Source organism: Rattus rattus, chromosome 4 (assembly GCF_011064425.1).
Source record: "Rattus rattus isolate New Zealand chromosome 4, Rrattus_CSIRO_v1, whole genome shotgun sequence".
Taxonomy (NCBI): domain Eukaryota; kingdom Metazoa; phylum Chordata; class Mammalia; order Rodentia; family Muridae; genus Rattus; species Rattus rattus.
This window is the reverse complement of record NC_046157.1, coordinates 93,338,838-93,358,129: the sequence shown is the minus strand read 5'-3', so window position 1 is coordinate 93,358,129 and position 19,292 is coordinate 93,338,838.

Genomic DNA, 19,292 nt, shown 5'->3' with positions numbered 1-19,292 from the left:
TTATGGATATGAATAGATTATAGATAGGAGGGTAGATAGATGATAGATTATAGATAGGTAGGTAAATTATGGATATGAATAGATTATAGATAGGAGGGTAGATAGATGATAGATTATAGATAGGTAGGTAAATTATGGATATGAATAGATTATAGATAGGAGGGTAGATATGATCGATTATAGATAAGTAGGAAAATAGATATAGGTAGATAATTGATATAATAAGATTATGAAGGCTTGGCTATTATTTCAAAGTTAGGGGTTATCATAATAGTTGTTTTTTGCTACTTGACTATCATTAGCTAGAAAGAATTCTTCAACCCAATCATTCATCATAAATAATAGTGTTGTTACTTAAATAATAAAATTGCATTGATATTTTATTCATGTTTTCTACTCTAAAAAATGAATCTAGCAGGAATTCCACTCAAAATCTAGTGACTGTGTAAATATTTGCAACTCATCTTACAGCTTTCAATTAGTACATTTACAGCTCTTACGCAAAAGGGCAAACGTACCACCCATTGCTTTTAAATGTCAAGGCAGAGGCGCACGCGTGACTCCCAGTAAACGCACAGCTATTTCTATGTCTTTCATTTCATCCTAAGTTTCTCAAATAGATCCATATGAATTCAAATCCATATGAAAAGCATGCACAGTAGTGATGGGTCCGATCATCTCCAAAAGCAGAAACATTGATGCTGGAAGTGCATTTGTTGCCATTATTCCGAGAAACCCTAAAAAGAAAGCTAAATATGTCTAACTTAACTTTATATTCATATTCTGTCATCAGGTTGGGATATATCACAGTGGTAACACATTTCCAAGGCTGTGAGCTCGATCTGTGTACACACACACAACAGTGACGACAACAACAACCCTACAACCACTCACCCCAACACAAATCTCTTAAGAGACTGGGAAGATGGTTAAGGCCATAAGGTGCTCCGTTTAATTTCTAGCACCCAGATAAAAACCAAGAGCAGCTCCAGGCATCTACAACCCCAACACTAGAGAGGCAAAGACAAGAGTCCCTGGGTTCATTGGCCAGTGGGACCAGACAAACTGTCAAGTTCCAGCTTCAGTAAGAGATTGTGTCTCAAAAAAAAACAAAAGTTGATGACTGAAGAGATGGCTCAGAAGGTAGGAGCACTTGCTGCTCTTCCAGAGAATAGGAGATGGGTTCCCAGTGCCTCGACTGTACAGCTCACAACTGCCTGTAACTGCAGCTCCAGAGCATCCAATACCCTTTTCTGCTTTGCAGAGGTACACACATCTGCATACATACATACTCATACATGCACACACATACTTATGCACACATACACACATACACACATATACACACACATATGTACACATACATACTCATACATACACACATATGTATACATACATATACATACATAAACACATGTACACATACATATGCACATATACCCATACATATACACATATGTATATATACATACATTACATGCATACATATGTACACATACATATATTATATACACACATATGTACACACATACATATATACATATATACATATACACATACATACACACATATGTATATATACATAATTACATGCACACATACGTACACATACATAATATATTACATATACACATATGTACACACATACATATATACATATACACATACATACATATATACACATATACACATACACACAAAAATAAGGTAGAGAGCGATTGAGGAAGACACCTGATGTTTACCTCTGACCTCCACATGCTGCTCACATATGCACACAGATGTATGCACAGGTACACATATACACATTGTACACTGTTATAAAAATGAAGAAAAGTATTTATCTTAAGTAAGACAAACTCTACAAATGCTCTACAAAGTGATAAGGAGTGGTAGAGCTCGGTGTGCTGGCCCTCAGCTATAATTGAAGGAGGAGGATCTGTGAGAGTTCAAGGCCAGCCTAGATCACATAGCTTGCCCTCTCTGAAAAAAATAAAGTAAGAAAGGAAGGGAAGGAGGAAGAAATAGAAAGAGAGAAGAGGGGAGGGAGGAGGCAAGAATGGAAGGGAAGATAGGAGACATTACTGAACCTAAAAACCAAGATGGGAATTATTTTTCTTGCCTAAAATTGTTATGTATGATACATAAAAACCTTGATTAGATCTCATTTTGCTGTAACTTTTATTTTTAGAAAAGATCTCTCTACATAGCTCTTGCTGTGCTAGAACTCAAAAGGTAGACCAGGCTGGCCTCAAACTCGCAAAGCTATACCTGCCTCTGCCTCCTGGGTGCTGGGCGTAAAGTTGACACTGCCCATCTGGCTTACTTTAACTTTTAAAGACTTAGAGTTAGCATAATGTTTATGAAAAATGATTTGGGTTATTACTGAACACATGTTTCTATGCCTGGCAAAAAGAAGTAGTCATCACTGGACTTCGCAGGGTGACCTGTTTGATAGCTCTGTTGCTACAGAGAGTCCAGAACCTTCTAACACCATCTTTATTACCCAAGAGTACCTTGTACTGAATAGAAACTAGACCCTGGAATGTCGTCTTGCCTCAAGTTTCAGAACAGGATGCCTCACAGTTTCCGTGCCTCCTTAAGCTTCTCCTCAAGGTTAAAGTTGATCCTCCTAAAGTTGATCCTTGCTTGCGTTTTGCTTGTAGAACTAAGCAAAGCTGCCCGTTAAGCAGAGCAGTGCGTTTTACTGGGGACTTGTGGGAAAGCGTTCTTCTGCCCAGTGTGCTCAGTTATTAAACTGCAGTCAGTAGCTCCTTTCTGGTGCCATGAAAGCAGAAGGTTCAGAAACAACAGGACGGCCAAACTACAGGAAAGAGGCAGGACTGGATTATCCAATGCTTTCCCCATGGCCAGGGCCTCAATTCTCTGCATTCTTGTCAAAAGCCCTGGGTGTGTAGTCGCTAGAAATAGTAAGCATGAATTAATTCACAATGACTTTTCCCTCACCCTCCTCAAGGAAGCTAATGTATGATGGGGCCCCTGGTGCCCAGCCCGGGCCCTGGGATTGCAGACAAGGACTTACTCCCTGGAAAATATCATATGAGCTGTGTTGAAAGCAGAGAAAGTCGGATGCGAGCAGTGCTCAGGCATGTGTGTGTGGTGTCAGGCTCTGACCAAGGTGTGTCCTGAGAACCATCCTTCGCATGAGTCACCACAAAACCAAAGACAATTTACTGTCATCCAGACACTGCAAGGACAGAGACTAATAACGTATGTAAAATATAGGGCTGGGGTGATAGCTGAGTCAGCCAGATGCTTGCTATGCAAACATGAGCACTCAAACATAATTTCCCTAAACTCACTGAAATGTGGAGGGGGTTGGGGGGCGGGGGACAAACAAACTGACTTGTACGAATTATCCTCTGACTGTCATACCAAGGAAATATATTTAAAAATTGAGTTTTAAATAAAAATTCTGAGCTGGAATAGCATGTCATAGAAAAGCACAATTCCTAAATATTACTTTCTTTTCACTCCTTTTTAACTATCTGTAGATTAGACAGAATCTCCCGAAAAGTCACAAAGGCTAAATAAAATGTACCAGTCCAAAGCCCGCCCTGGGCTCTGGGAAGAGCTTCCTACTCCCCCACAGTTTAGCAGAGACGGTAGCTCAGGGGAGACCGGAAAGCAAGGCTCCAAGACAAAGGTCCCAGGCTAGTCGTGACGCTCTGCCGTACACTTCAGAGAGTATTCCAGTGCAAATTTGGGCAGGACAGACATTCATACTGTGCATCATCCAGCTTTAGAAAATGTAAACTGGATATTCAGGATACCCCGTGAAACGGGAAATGAATCAAGAGACTTCCTCATCTGGTACAAGTAAAGACTCTAGACCTACCCCCGGAATAAAAACAAACAAAATCAGAGCCTTAATATGCATATTCGTACACACAACCCACGGACTTGGAGAAAACATTGACACTGTGCCTTTAACAAAATGTCGTGCTGGGGAGCTGGCAGATGAGCAGCTCCCTGTTACTCATCGAAGATGTTCTCGTCCACCCTACCAATCCCACCTAGTCTTTGGTCAGACTCAGACTTCCTCAGACAGTCTTGTCTGATTCCAGTGGCCCCGCCCTGCCTACCCTGCCCCATCGAATTCATTGGTTGGGAGATGAGAGCAGGGCTAGAGAGACGGATCACTGGACGAATACAGACAACACAAGCGTAAGACCAAGGTTTGGCTCTCCAGGACCCAGGCAAATACCCAGCATGGTTGTACACACACACACACGCATGCACGCACGCACGCACACGCACGCACGCACGCACACGCACACACACACACAGGCACACACATACACACACGGAAATTCTTCATAGCTTAGTGTACAGAAGAATCTGATATGAAAATGGTTTTAAGTATATATCAGTTTAAAAAAATAGTGATTATGATAAAAATTATGATAAAACTTGGGAATCTGGGCTGGGGATGTGGCTCAGCTGGTAGAATGTCTGCCATGTGTTCAAACCCCAGAATCACATAAAACCAGACGTCATGGCACATGCTATAATCCTAGCACATGAGAGGGGGAAAGATTAGAAAATTCAGGGTTATCCTCATCTACATACCATTAAGAGTCCAGCCTGGGCTACTTAAGACCCTGTCTCCAAAAGAAAAATATTTCCAAAGTCAGAATAACATCATGAACTTTATATACGAATTAGATTGAAGCCAAGCGAATCAAAAAGAATCAACCTGAGAAACATTTGAGGGAACTCAACAGTTCACGCTGATAAAGGAAAAACACAAACAGAAAGCCAGTAACTGTAAGTTAATCTTCCCTTGTCCATTAGATTAGCTAGGGAGACATCTAGGAAGTCAGCAAATACACTTCCGGGTGCTGCTGTGAGGGCTTTTGCAGAGATGATTGACACCTGGGTTAACAAATCAAGCAGGGGAGACTCCCTCTGAGCATCGGCAGTGCCCTGTGAGGAGGTGTGGAAGTTTCAGATGGTGGAAAGGGGGACCGATGGAGGAAGCACACGGTGCAGACAAGCTGGGCTCCTGAGTCAGAGCATCTGCTGGGAACCTCTTCTACGGGCTCCTCGGCTCACAGCAGCACCTCTTCAGGTGAGCTTCCTGGCCTTCAGCCTGGGCCTACATCATGGGTCCCTCTTGGTCAGCAGATGGTGGGAGCCTATGTACAACTCCTCCTCTGTGCACGGTGACTGCAGAGAGGGGGTTACTGTTTCTTTTCCTCTGGAGAACCTGACTAATAGAGTAATAGAAGTATGAAATCGATAAAATAGACAAAAGCAATGGTTGTTGCGGTTCCTGAAAGACAGAAAATGTAATTCTAAAGTACACACACACATGCACAGACACACACACACACACACACACACACACACACGCTGACATACATTCAGAGCTGCTTGGAAGAGAATGAGAGGGAAGATGGTTTGCATCAACAATGAACAGGTGTTGGACATCCAAAATATCCATCGAGACTATCTTTGAAAACAGATTTTTTTTTCTGGAGAATAGAGCTATCTCTGTGTGTGTGTGTGTGTGTGTGTGTGTGTGTGTGTGTGTGTGTGTGTGTGTGTGTGTGTGTTTCAAATCCTGCTTTAGCAAAATGTATAAAAAGGAGATCCTAGTGGCCATAGCGGGCCACTGGAATATCTTTAATTCCAGCCCTCAGAAGGCAGAGGTGAATTTGAAGACAGCCTGATCCACATAGCAAGTTCTAGGCTAGCCAGGACTACATAGAGACACCTTGTCTCAAAAGAAAAACCAAAGTAGGTTTTTAAAATATTACTTCACCCTTATGATATTTTATGTTTTATAACTCTTCTTGTGAATGTTAGGAAGATTAGAAAGTAGTGTTTCTTAGAAGCAGAAAATGAAATACAGAAATATCTCGGTTTCATTTGAGCGTCTTTTTCCTATTTAGGTAAAATTAAGTTTAGTACTTTTAATAGAAAATATAAAAAACATAACTATTTTCTGCTTTGTTGTATATTTAGGGGAAGGAAAGTCAGGCAGGGATGGTATTTACGTACTTACAGTCAGTAATTTTGATGCCGTCATCAAGTGAGAAAATAAAGAAGAAAGAACCCTAGGAACAGATAACAGAGAGATTAAGATAATATTTGGGTGGCCCTTGGCTTGATTTGTGTGTTTCCATGATGCATTTTCTCCCTGAAGCACTCCTGTTAATCCATCATTATCATAGCATAGGATGCTCTGTACTTCACCAGAGGAGTCCCAAGACCGTGTGCACAGGACTCAGACAATGACTCAGAAATGGAAATGCTCAACATGAAAATACAGGATGAGAGGCTGGATAGACCGCTCAGCAGATAAGGGCGTGTACCTGCAGAGGATCAGAGTTCAGTTCCCAGCACCTACATCATGAGCTCGCAATGGCTATAACTCCAGTTGCCCACAGTCCAGAGACAGTATCCTGCCAAGCCCAGCATGACCCTGGTGGGAGCAGAGTAACAGGGCCCCCGATGTGAGCCTCCATGAACGTGGATGGCTATTGTTGACTTAAGGCTTATTTGTATAATATGTACATATTTCATATTCCTCTGAGGAATGTCCATGTTAACATTAATCACTCCATGATAATCCAACACAGCTAGAGTCCAGGAGGTAAAGGTATGGCTAATGTCTCAGCAAAATGGTAAACACTGGGACCTCAGGACAGCCCTTAAGGCTGTGGGAAAGAGCTCTAAATACATGAGTTCAAAAATATATAATTTCTCAACTATGAAAAATATAAGGATGCAATATCAATTATGAGGGGCTTCATGAACCTAAAGGAACAAAGGCAGCTGCACTATGAGCCAGCTTGTCAGAAAGATACAAAGGCAGGCAGGTTCCTGAGTTCAAGGTCAGCCTAGGACAGATTGAGGTTAGGCCCAGGTGTGGTAGAAATGGTAATTTCGGGGCAGAATCCCACCCAACTACCTTATCGTTTGTGCTTAGCAAAGGCAGACAGACCTCTGAATTCTTCTGCAATGTTAAGCAAAAGTATACGTTTGCTATCTCTTAGGAGTAAATGACTGGATTGATATGTAAAATAAAAGACTGAACCTGTGTTCTGCAGAAGATGAGCTATCCAATATTTTAGGATAAAAAGAGAACTGCTTGGAGAACTGACAGACACAGAGACACAGACACACAGATACAGAGGCAAACACACAGACACACACAGAGGGGCACACACTCCCAAGCAAGCAGGACATGGACGGAGAGATCTCTTAGAAGTGCAAGCAAGCAGAAGATAGAGAACTCTGCAGTAAGAAAGCAGAAGAGAGAGGGAAGCAGATTGGAAAAGCTGTGTCAAGTAGAACACAGCTTGGATCCCAATTTGACCTCAAGTCATTCTTTTTGCAGCTACCATTCACCCCTTCTCTCAGAGCCCCTCTCCAAGTGGAGGCTGGTCCTTGGCAGCACTTGACCTCCAGGAGTATAAGCACATACATGGCATACAATCACACAGACATACACATAAATAAAAAATTATTTCCAAGGTCACAATTATAGTATAATGGTCATGAAAATACATCTAAACGTGTGATTGTTGGCCACAAACAAATGATTCCTTTCTACTTACAGATATTTGTAAAAGCATTTATGCAAATCTTTACATGGTATACATCCTCAAATCTGTGCTCCTTGGTAAGGAATGACCAGTTCTAACTTTACAGAATAAGAACATAGAAGAAAAAACCTTTAAGTCGCAGCCAACTCCAATTACAAAACAGAAGACAGAATGATGGACACTTGACTCAGTGGCTTAATGATTACCCTTAGAAATGCAAACTTACGCAGCAAGCAATGTTTTAAAAAAAAACAGGTCACAAGTTGGAGTTGTGAATTTATATAAATTCATCCATCCTGTATCTAGTTTCTCTCACCCTTCCCTCTCCGTGTGTGTGTGTGGGGGGGGGTGTTAGGGTTTTACTACTGTGAAGAGACACCATGACCAAGACAACTCTTATAAGGACAATAATTAATTAGGGATGGGTTATAGGTTTAGTGGCTCTGTCCATTATCATGAAGGCAGGAGCATGGCAGCGGACATGGTGCAGGAAGAGCTGAGAGTTCTACCATCTTCATCTGAAGGCCATTAGGAGAAGACTAGCTTCCTGGCAGCTAGGGGGAAGGTCTCCAAGCCCATCCGCACAGTGACACATTTCCTCCAACAAAGTCATACCTATTTCGACAAGGCCACACCTCCTATGTCCAAAATGTCATGGTGAGGAAATATGGGACCAAACAAGACCAAAAACTAACTGCACAAATGCCAAAGTGCATCTCCTTGTCTGTTGTCAAAGCTCTCTTCAGATCTCCAGCTCTTTTCATTTTTGTTGACTACAGCAATCTTCTTTTTCCTTGGCTGGTTCCACTCCCCATTAGCAGCTTTCCTCAGCAGGTATCCCACAGCTCTGGTATCTTTAATGCCTTGGTGTATCCAAGGCAATTTTAATCCAGTGCCTGGGATCCACACACAATCTTCTGGGCTCCTCCAAAGGGCTTGGGTCACCTCTCCATCTCTGCCCTCTGCAGCACTCTAGGATCTGGTTGACTCCACCCCACTGCTGCTGCTGTTCTTGGTGGTTACCCCATGGTACTGGCATCTCCAATATGTTAGGGTCTTCTGCTACAACTAGGCTTCACCAACAGCCTCTCATAGGCTCTCTTCATAGTGTCAAACTTCAACTTCTTTACATGACCTCTTCAGTCCTGGGCTATCAAATGCAACTGAGGCTGCACCTTCACCAGTGACCCTCCATGGCCTCTCACAGTGCCAAGCCTCAGCTTCTCTCCATAACCCCTTGAAGGTATCAACCTTCAAAACCAGTGCCACCTGGGCCATGCTTACACATTACCAAGTCTAGCTCCAGCACAAGGTAAAACCTTGGCTATCTCTGTGACACAGTTTCTTTGTGCTTTCAGAAAACTCTTCCCAGATTTCACCTCAGTGATGCTGGTCTCTTCTTAATCACTAATTTCCACTAATTTCTTAGCTCCAGCTAACCAGCATCAATTGTCCCAGTAGTCCCTTCTGTTCTGGACTCTAAAGCCAGAGCCACATGACCAAAACTGAGTTCTGCTGCTTGCTGGGACTGAAACATGGCCCTTGTTCTATTCTATCACTAGCTTTTTGTTCTCCAACTCCTTCACTGCCGAAGCTTGTCTGTCCTGAAACCTGCTCTGTAGATTGACCTTGAACCCAGAGATCTGCATGGCTCTGTCTCTTGAGTGCTGGAATTAAAGGCATGTACTACCACACCAGGACTTAAACTTTTTTTTCCATCTAGAACTTGCTCTGTCCCAGGCTGTCCATGAACTCAGAGATCTGCTTGCCTTTGTCTCCTGAGATTAAAGGTGTGTACTACCATGCTTGGGTAAGCCTTTCATGGACATTGTTCCCCTGTCTTCTAGTCTCAAAATCTGGATCACAAGTATGTCCTCCATTTCTGGATTATAGTTCATTCCAGATAAAAAGTCCAAGTGAAAACAATAACCAGTTCCCTTGTTGAACTACAAAAGCATAAACAATAGGTTTAGATGGGTGGGATCTTGCCTCAAAGTCACCACTCCCTTAATCTGTTTCTCTCTCTGAACACAGGACTCAGCTCCTTTTCATTTCCTGATACCCCTATATTATTACTTGAACCATACATTTTGTATTTTTTTCTTTTTAAGTTTGCTATGCTTGATCAGAATGTTTTTTCTGAGACTAAACCAGAGAACAAAGTCTCTGTTGGGCTCTTTTGAGACTTCCTTTGACAATGCAATTGATATGAATCGCTTTACCGTAGCCTCAGACTCTTCAGACAAGGGCAAAAAGTAGCTACATTCTTTGCCAAAATACCACAAAAATAGCCTCTAGGCCACATATCGAAATTCTTCTCCACTGAAACCCCTTAGACCAGGTCTGCACAGTTCAAATCACTCTCAGTAACAAAGTCTTCATATTCCTACTAGGATAACCCATTAAGCCCAACTTAAAGCATTCCATGGCTTTCCAAATCCAAAGCCCCCAAATCCACATTCTTCCAAACGAAAGTATGATCAGGCCTATCACAGCAATACCCCAGTCCCTGGTACCAACTTCTGTCTTAGTTAGGGTCTTACTGCTGTGAACAGACACCATGACCAAGGCAACTCTTATAAGGACAACATTTAATTGGGACTGGCTTACAGGTTCAGTTCATTATCATCAAGGCAGGAGCATGGCAGCATCCAGGCAGGCATGGTGCAGGAGGAGCTGAGAGTCTACATCTTCATCTGAAGGCCACTATGAGAAGCCTAGCTTCCTGGCAGCTAAGAGGAGGGTCTCCAAGCCTACCCATACAGTGACATATTTCCTCCAACAAGGCCACACCTAATAGTGCCTCTCCCTGGGCCAAGCATACTCAAACCACCATAGTGTATGTCCTTCCTCTCTCCGTCTCCTCATAAAGAACATTTAGATGAGGAATAATGAATAATTACTTATGGTTAATTACTTTATAAATGAAAAGAGGGAAAACTCCCTGAATTGATGCTAAATGAAAATTTTTTCTAACTTGGGAAGTATCTCTTTCCTCCTAAGTTCTCCATGTTGGCGATTCATCTTCTGCTTTGGTCATACTTATTTTATTACATGCATTTTACTCAGTGTGTGTGCATGTGTGTATTCATGCATGCACGTGTGCAAGTGTCTCTGTATGTGTGTATGTATGTGTATGTGTGTGTACGTGCGTGCGTGCGTGCGTGCGTGCGTGCGTGCGTGCGTGCGAGTGTCTGAGGACACCTGGAGAGAGCTGGCTCTCTCTTTCCACCATGCTGGGTTCTGGGGATCAAGCTCAGGTCTCCAACTTTGCACAGTTTCTCAATGACCCCACAACCATTCTTGTCTAATATCCCCTTTCTCTTCCTTGTCTTTGCCTCTTGCTGGAGTGCATCCTTCCAAGATAGTTTTCATGAAGATCACTGTTAGATACCTCACCTCTGTGTCTAAAAATGCAAAATGTGGCTTCGGTTCTTTGTAACTGAAGGAGGAAGGATCCGGCCAAGTCCGCCATCACTTTTTCTGGTTCAGAGGAGAACTTAACTACAGTTTAGTTCTTGAGAGAGGAATGGCTTCCTTGGAAACGTTGTCCAGAAGGACGCAGGGCAACTAAGGCACAAGCTACATGGCACTCAGTTGAAAAAGGAACAGCAAGACAAAGACCCTACCAGCATCCTGAAGGGAAGCAGAGCTTCCCACATAAGTCAGTGTTTAAAGAAGTGGTATTTAATGTCTAGACTTCAAACAGGTGCATACAGACTAGGACTGTGCCCAGTATTCATGAAGTAAAATGCTCACAGATGTCGCCAGTGTTTTGTACTTTCACAAGAAGCCCTAGAACCTGGGCCAGTATGGAAAACTTGCCCCTGCAAGGTCATTTGCTGACTCCCAGTATCAACTGGATCTTCACCAGTTTATCTCCCCACCCCCACCCCACTTTCCCTTTTGCCTTCTCCCCTGACATAATGCCCTGCATTGGGCCAGAGGTATGAGCCTCCGTTGTGTGAGCTCCCCACAAGAAGCCCCACAGTCACAACCGGTCTTTGGGTATCGGTGCCCAGCCAAGCTCAGCTCGCACAGCACCATGGGCTCCTGCTCTCAGGGCTAGCAGTGAAGTGCACACAGATCACACCAACTCTGTCTTCTAAATGGCCGGAGTCTGAGTGAGGACTGGTCTCTGGCTTTTCTCATCAGTGTAGGGGAGAAAGCTCTCTCGCCTCATGCTCTTCCTCTCCTGTCTGTTGCTTTGAGAAACGGGAGGAGCTACATATCTAGCCCTGTGTCTCAGATCAGAAAACTTCCAAGAGTCAGTTCTCTCCTTCTGCCATGTGGGCCAAAGGGATTGAACTCAGAGCATCACGCTTGGCAGCGGGACCTTTACCCATCTCACCAGCCTGAAATGTAATCGTTTGAAACCCTGGGACAAAGTCTCTACCTCCTACAACTGGGACAGGATGCTGAGCAGAATACTCTGCAGTACCTGCTGATTACTCTATTCCGTGCACTGCAATCTGGATGGACCATTCTGATATCGATAGAGTTGTGGGTTTGTTGCCAAACCTTTTACTTTGTGCTTTGTGCTACAGACCTTTCCTAGTAATAAAAATGAATTATTTCTCACCATCCCAGTCTTTCCAAACAAAGAACTATGAGGGAAAATAGTTTCAATGATAAATACGTGGACTTTGGTTGACCAACAGCCAGATGCACTCAAGTATAGCCGCTTGGGGGCTTGTTTTGTCTTTATGATGGAAGAGTAGGTTAGATTCCGGATAGCATTATTATTTTTGTTATTATTATCATTATTACATTGTCATTATGGCTACTAATTACTTGCCTGGGTATGTTCGCACCTCAACCAAACTTGTCTGGAATGCCCTTTCCGTGATTATCATGAGTGCCACCACGTGAATAATAATATGCTTGGCCTAACTCTTTGAACTACAGGACAGCAGCTGACCTCACTGGGCCCATAAGCCCTCAGCACACACACAAAAAAAATGTTAAAGTCTAAACAGGAAGGAAGAGTTGGGCTCCCTCTCGTAATCCAGAAAAGGAGAAAACAGTGTCAGCTGAAAGAAGTCATTCCTGATTTAATGGCGCAATAAGATTCCAAGAGAAACTTGTGTGGAAAAAAAAAAAAAAAAAACCATGTCTGGGGCCCAAGATCAATGAAGATTTCTGGAAATGAGACTCAGACACTAGTATTTTCTGTACAAGTCTTTTGTGTTTGGTATTGAGTCATTTTGACACGAAGCACGGTGACCTGGGAATGAAGGGATCTCTGTTAAAGACTTGTCTCCATCAGATTGGCCCCGTGGGCATGTTTGCGGGCATTTTCTTAATTGGTAATTGATTCAAGAAGACCATGGGCAGTGCCATCCACCCCTAGTGACTGAGAAAAGTAGCTGAACGAGCCAGGAAGAGCAAACCAAGAATCAACGTCCCTTCATGCGATCTACTCTAGTTTCTGCCTTGACATTTTTCCTGACTCCCTTTGATGCTGGCTGGTATAGAACCCGTAGAGTAAATAAACCCTTTTTGGCTGAGATAGTTTTGCTTGCCGTTTTACCACAGCAAGAGAAAGTAAGCTAGAGCATCCCCATTCTGCATGATGCAGACAAATGGGAGCCAAAGTGTGCGGACATCTCTGTAAGCTGCACCTTAACTGTGCTCGTCGTTAGCATTTTTAGGGAAGAGCCAACTTTTAGCACTTTCCAACTGATATTAACATGTGAAATTGAGGGGAAACAGCAGGATTCATATTGATAAGTCATCGAGAACAGCCCATCCACTGAAGGAAAATGAAGAACAAACCCAGAAGTTGCCATAAGAAAAACAAAAGTGAAAACCAGGAGTCGGGCCACCTCTTTCATGCCCTGGCTTCTCTTAGATGACCCAGTATTGTGAGGCAGTCCTCTTGGGACACTCAAGCTAGGGTGACTTTAGAGTTTTCTTGCTGCATTTAAAAGATTCAGGAATAATTTGCAGAGGCAGTAAGAGTCTACAACTCTAATAAAAATAAAATCAGGACACGAGAGAGGGCTCAGCAGTTAAGACCACTGGTTCTTTTTCTAGAGGACTTGAACCCACATGGTAGTGTACGACATCTGTAACTTCAGTCCCAAGGGATCCAACACCCTCATCTAGCCCCTGCAGGCATCAGGAACACATATTAGAGTATAGAGGTGCATGTATGCAAAAACTTCCATATACACAGATAAGTAAATAAATAAATATTTTAAAATTAAAATGAAATCAGGGGTTTACTTGTGAGTGGCTATTTACTGGCTACTCTGTGAAAGTAAATAATTAGAAATAAACATTTCTATAGATTCCTAAGACCACCCACTAAAATGTAGATTTTCAGAAGTACCTAAGATGAGCTGAGGCTATTTTCCACTGTTGAGTTCAAACACATCTCACTCAGAGACAGTACTAAGGGACAGTGACAGCAGTAGGTGTTGTTTGCCCCAGTAGGGAGAAGCACATCATCACTCAATGGTCTAGAATTTACTGATGATTGAAGAAAGAAAGAGATAGACTGTCATTTGAAACACACTTGTGTTATCATTCTCCATAGACATGATACCCCCGTTATTGCTTGGGGAAAATTGCTTCTAACCTCATCCCCTGTGCCCTCCTCCACATCCAAAATTGGAAATGACTGACCCTAGTTCCTGTTTACAGTTTTCAGTCATCCAGCAAACACAGAATGATGCAGGAGCTCTGAACTCTGCACATCTGGCTGGAAAGGGATGTGGAAATGTCTGATCTTGGAACACAATCTGTAAGACTCCAAATGCAACCCTTGGGGGCTGGGAACTGGCTCAGTCAGTACAGCACTTGCTGCTCAGGAACATGGGCCTGAGCTCTCTCCTCTGCATCTGTGTGAAAACACTGGTAGGGGCAGAGACCGGAGAACCCGGGACTCCAGTACTGAGAGAGCCTGTCTCAAAAGATGGAATGGAGAATAACAAAAGACACCAAATGTCAACCTTTGACCTCCATGTGAATGTTTGCATATGCATGTGTGCAACCCATGTACAGATGAGCATCCACTTGTTCTCTCTCTCTCTCTCTCTTTCTCTCTCTCTCTCTCTCTCTCTCTCTCTCTCTCTCACACACACACACACACACACACACACACACACACACACACACACAATGCAAGGCTTGCAGTCCAGTAAGGCTAACCATTTGCTGAGTGTACCAAAGACCACTCATATGAGCTAAGAAGTCCAAAGAATCGAACAAACAAACAAAACTCCCAAAATACAAATCAACCCTGAAAGAGTAAATGATATGAGATTACAATGAGAGATAGCCATGAACCTTCCCTTTTCAATCAATAAGCTTTTTCTAACAGGGGAACAAACCTGTTGTCAAAATTCAAAGAGTAACCATTTTGAATAACATTAAGCTTTGAAGACTGCCCTCATCTGACAAAGACTCTTCCTGGAAGAGGAAAGCATAAGGCAAAGATTCAGCCATGATACGGTCTCAAGAAACAGTAGGAAAGAAAGGAGGGCCGGCAAGATGGCTCGGTGCATAAAGGCGCTTGCTCACAGGACAACCGGAGTTCCATTCCTGGGACCCACCCAGTGAAAGAAGAGAAGAGATACTTGAAAGACAGCCTTCAAAACCCAGAGAAACCACCCTCAAGTTCAGATTTGCTCAGTGAAAGTCTAGGACTAAGAGATGTCTGTGCCTCAGATTAGTTGATGGAACTGCAGGATTTTTATCTATGTATTTATATATCAATCTATATAACTATCACACCTATCATCTATGTATCTATCTACCTGTCTGTCTATCTGTGTATCTTTCTGTCTACCTATCTATCTACCTGTCTGTCTATCTGTTTATCTTTCTGTCCACCTATCTACCTACCTGTCTGTCTGTCTGCCTGTCTGTCTATCTATGTATCTATGTATCTATCTACCTGTCTGTTTATCTACTTACTTGTCTCTTTCTATTTTACATCCTGACTGCAGTCCCCTCCCCCTCCTCTCCTTCCAGCCTCTTCCCCACATCTCCCCTCTCCCCATTCCTCCTCCTCTTCAGGAGACAGCAGGCCCCATGGATCCCAACCAATCCTGGCATATCAAGTTGCAGTAAAAGTAGATTCATCCTCTCTTATTAAGGCTAAAGGGGACAGCCAAGTATGAGGCAAAGGATCCCAAAGGCTGGCAACAGAGTCAGAGACAGCCCCTGCTCCCACCGTTAGAAGTCCCAACTGAGGACCAAGCTACACAACTGTAACATATGTATGTGTGGAGGGCCTAGGTCAGTCCCATGGAGGCCCCCTGACTGGCAGTTCAATCTCTATGGGGGCAACAGGACTTTTTGAGTAGGTATAGAAGTTGCCCTCTGGTATCAAGGAGATTAGGTGTCACAGGATCTGATGGGAGAAAATGACAAGCTTTCATGACCATTCATGTTTAACTACATGGAGATCACTAGGAGGGTTCCATAGAACCAGTTGTTCAGACATTCCAATTCCTATATTTCAAAATCTAGATGGGGTCAGGAAAGTACAAGACCAAAGACGGAAATAAAGAGATTTCACCCCAGATTTGGAGCACTTATTGAACAGAGTCTCCAAGTCACCAAATTCTTTCTCAGAGATAATAACTTCTTCCCTGGACAAGTTATTAATTGAGGCCCGAAAGAGCCAAGCCTCCCAGCTATGCTGCCGTAATTAGTTGCTCATCTCTGAAATTCCTCAGCACAGGAGGTCATTGGCAGGAAGGGGACGTGAGACTACTCACTGTGGCTTGTGGCTGGTCAACAAGACTCTCGGGGACACCTGCCCTCTTCCCTGACAGCCGGAAAGAAGGACATCAGTAGATTTCCTTTGTCAAGTCTCTCTTCAGATCAGCAGCTGGGCTCCTGTACTTCTTGAGCAGTCACATCAGCCCCGAATGGCAGATCCAAAAACTGAGGCGGCTGTGCTGGGCTCTGCCTCCTACAGACAGCTGCCCCATGTGCAGAGGTGCCTCAGCCTGACAGACAGGTCCTGCCTGGGAGTAGCATCTCTACTGGGAGAGGCACAGAGCTGGAGAGTTCATGAGTCACATGCCAAGTGACTCTGTCTCTCTCTCACTCCCCCTCCTCCCCAGAGATAAAGGCTCTACCTTTAACCAAAGGGTGTTGTGGTGGCACGGGAGTTGTAGTACTTGACCATACCTCCTCATTCTGGCAAGTCTACCTGAGACGGATATAAAACCACAAGTTATCTACACAGGAGCTGTAATTCTCTGGCTTTGGAGGCACTGATGTTCTTCTAGCAGGTTTTTACCTAGTCCTTACTTCCAGGAACAAGTGGTAATGAGATTTCCCATCCCTTGGTGGTTTGGGGGACACAGATAGTTCTATCATGGGGGCCAGCATATCAGAACGTCAGTTCTTCCACCAGCCTGGATAGCATGTGACTCGTGAGCAACTGGCAGTGGGCAAAGGAAAGGTTGTTTTTCTTAGTCACTGGTATCTGGGAGTTAGTTTTTACTGCAGCAGAACCTAGCCTATACTGACTGATACAACCCCATGGACTCCGGAGACACAACAGGATTGTACCTTTTTTGAAACTTAAAGCAACTAACTAAAAAATCCTTTCCAAGTTTTTATTGGTGGGGCTGGATTTGAGGTGGATTCTTGGAGGTGGTGCTTTGTTTGGTTTTGTCTAAGTGTTCAGGTGCTTTTACACTTCCCCTTGTTTGGAAAGCTAATTCCTGCTTATGTAGTATGTGGTCTTTTCTTTTTAAACACTCACAGAAACACTTCGTGTAGCACAGTGAGAGGCAGCCCCTGTCCTAGTTCGTTTTCCATCGATGTGAAAAACACCATGAACAAAAGCAACTGAGGGAGAAAGGGGACTTTGTCACCTTACAGCTTATAGTTATCCATCAGGAAGGGAAGACACCACTGGGGCAGAAACCTGGAGGCACGATTGGAGACCAGGGGTAGTAGTACCATCCGCCTGCCCAGCGGTAGTAGCATCCACAGTATGTTGGGCCCTCACCATCAATCAATAATTAAGAAAACCCCCACAGACTTGCCTACAGACCAATCTGATGGAGGCATTTTTTCCAATGGAGGTTTTCTCCTCCTAGCTGACCCAGGCCTGTGTCACAATAACTAAGAACTGACTCGCACACACACTTCAGTTCAAGCACCTCCCCGTTCAAGTATTCCCATCTTCCCTCTGTGGCCTGGACCATTCTAAATATTCTAGGGCGTGATCGAGCAGGAAGGGAAGTCAGTAGGTGCTAAGTTGGTTTGTACTTCCACAAACTCTCCATTTCAGAATCCTCTTCGGGGTGAACACTCCCATCTGGAAATCCAGTCAACTCTCTCAAATGGGAAAATTCTGATTTCTAGTGTATTTTATGTCTAGAGTGTTAGGTTCCCCCCATGAAATTGACCTGAGAATATGAAGATTAATTAAAAGATTAATTTAAAATTGCAAGATCGTCCATTTATTTCTCTCATACCCACACAGCTCATACGAGTAGGTCATACTTACTACAACCAAAGAGACTTCACAGACACATCCTTATCATAGTTCCATTCTGAATACAAACACCTTCTGGTACCTGAGATACCTGAAGATATGCAGGCTTGCTTAAAGATGCCCCTTTGGAAGGGCTATCAAACTCCACCCCTAAGTGAGGATCCATTGACAACTCGGGGAGACTCACTTTTCTTCAGGGTTGCATTTCCCTGAGAGACTACTCATGCTCCAAGAGGTGGTCCTCCATCCAGGCACATACACACATACAGACAGCATTGAGTGGGGTGGAGGTGAGGGGGAGGACATAGGGCAGAGATGGCGGAGGAACTGAAGGAGAAAGATTGAAGAGTAGATTTGACCAAAACTATTATATGCACATGTGCAATGTTCTCTGACAATAAAGTAAAGATCTCTTCTTTGCTCCCAGAGTTCACAGGCTTGGGGGAAGAAAACAGGTGAGCATAAAACACCTCAGAGAGTTTCTCCACCAAGACCTGAGACAGTTGTTGCAATTGAAAAGCCAGGAGCGGTGGCTGGAGGTTGGATTAGCAGGATGCTGCCCCATGGACCATCCAGGGCCAGCCAGTTCATGCCTGGAGGAGTACGACCAGTTCATATGAGGGGCATAGTTTTAGTTACTAGTTCATTTGTTCATCAAATTGTTAAGTCTTTACCAGAGACCAAGAATGGAAAAGGTGAAAAAGGTTCTTGCAGAGCATCAAGAAACAAATGAGAAAGTCAGCTCAGCTCTCATTAGTGGAGCTGGGACTGCCAACTTCTGTGGAGGTGGGGACTGGCCTTCCCTCAACAAAGCCGCACTGCAGCTGCAGCAGGCACACTCTGACTCACACATGATACTCTGACAGCGCCTGGCTGCAGGTGTTTATCTTGGTTAAGCCTCCAAGCTTTGGTCCACGCTGTCCCGTGCTGACATGGGCCCTCAAGCAGGGTTTACCCCAACACTTTCTAGAGAAGGCTCCATCGGAAGTCCAGATGAAGCCCAGCACCATACTTCCGCAAAGGTCACCTTATCACTGATTTTGCAATGCTGAAATCTGATCTCTGTCCCCCCACCCCACCCCGACATACACAATTCATCTTCACCAGGGCGGCAACCTACCCCATCCTGTTCATCCTGCTCCAGCCATGCAAACTGGTTCCCACCCCTTGCCTCTCGGTTGGCATTTATGGTAGCCAGGACTCCACCCATCCCCACGCACAGCTTCACCCCTGGCTGA